The following is a 582-nucleotide window of genomic DNA, read 5'->3' as shown; positions in this document are numbered from 1 at the left end:
AAAAAGCAGCGTCATGTTCAAGTGGATTTTGCAACTCAAAAAAAACCACGCAATTCTAAAACTTCTTGAATTCAGGCATTTTTTGAGAAAACTGCTAACATTTCCTTATCGATGGTTCACTTTCTAACAAGGCCATTTATTTCTGTCTAGAATGATGTACACATGAGCATTCTTGCTCATTTTACCTGCGAGAAATGAGCAAAAATGGGACGGAAAACATTAAAATTTGGCATAATCTGGCAGCTAAGTGTGCGATATTAAAATTTCGCTTACTGGGTCAAAACTACTCGAATTTCCTCACTCACGTTGTTACGACTGAATCGACTTTTCAATTCTCTATACAACGATGCCAAAACGAATTATGTGGCTCGAATGGTTCTTGAGAACTTCGAATAAAGGCCATTTAGTTATCTCTGGAATGATGTAGAAATGAGCGTTTTTGCTCAGAAACTTGCTTTTGCGAGAAACATGCAAAACGGGACGGAAAACATAAAATTTTGCAATAATCTTGCGCCACCCTTCCAGAAAAAGACGATAATTTTTCTAATTTCATAGACAACAGAAGACTGTATTTTTCTACAT

General features: G+C 36.3%; 2 protein-coding genes across 2 annotated transcripts in view; both read left to right on the top strand.

Annotated features, from left to right (window-relative positions):
• The window catches only part of LOC109534879, a gene marked incomplete in the record, with an annotated part of 72,531 nt that overhangs the window by 28,093 nt on the left and 43,856 nt on the right, over positions 1-582 (top strand).
• The window catches only part of LOC109534876 (zinc finger protein 184), a 3,967-nt gene that overhangs the window by 1,097 nt on the left and 2,288 nt on the right, over positions 1-582 (top strand). The gene's annotated exons all lie outside the window — the stretch shown is intronic.

Source organism: Dendroctonus ponderosae, unplaced genomic scaffold, assembly GCF_020466585.1.
Source record: "Dendroctonus ponderosae isolate FM_Combo_2020 unplaced genomic scaffold, Dpon_F_20191213v2 Dpon_F_20191213_10, whole genome shotgun sequence".
NCBI classification, from domain to species: domain Eukaryota; kingdom Metazoa; phylum Arthropoda; class Insecta; order Coleoptera; family Curculionidae; genus Dendroctonus; species Dendroctonus ponderosae.
Note: the sequence above shows the minus strand (reverse complement) of the source record. Positions and strands in the feature narration are given on the sequence as shown.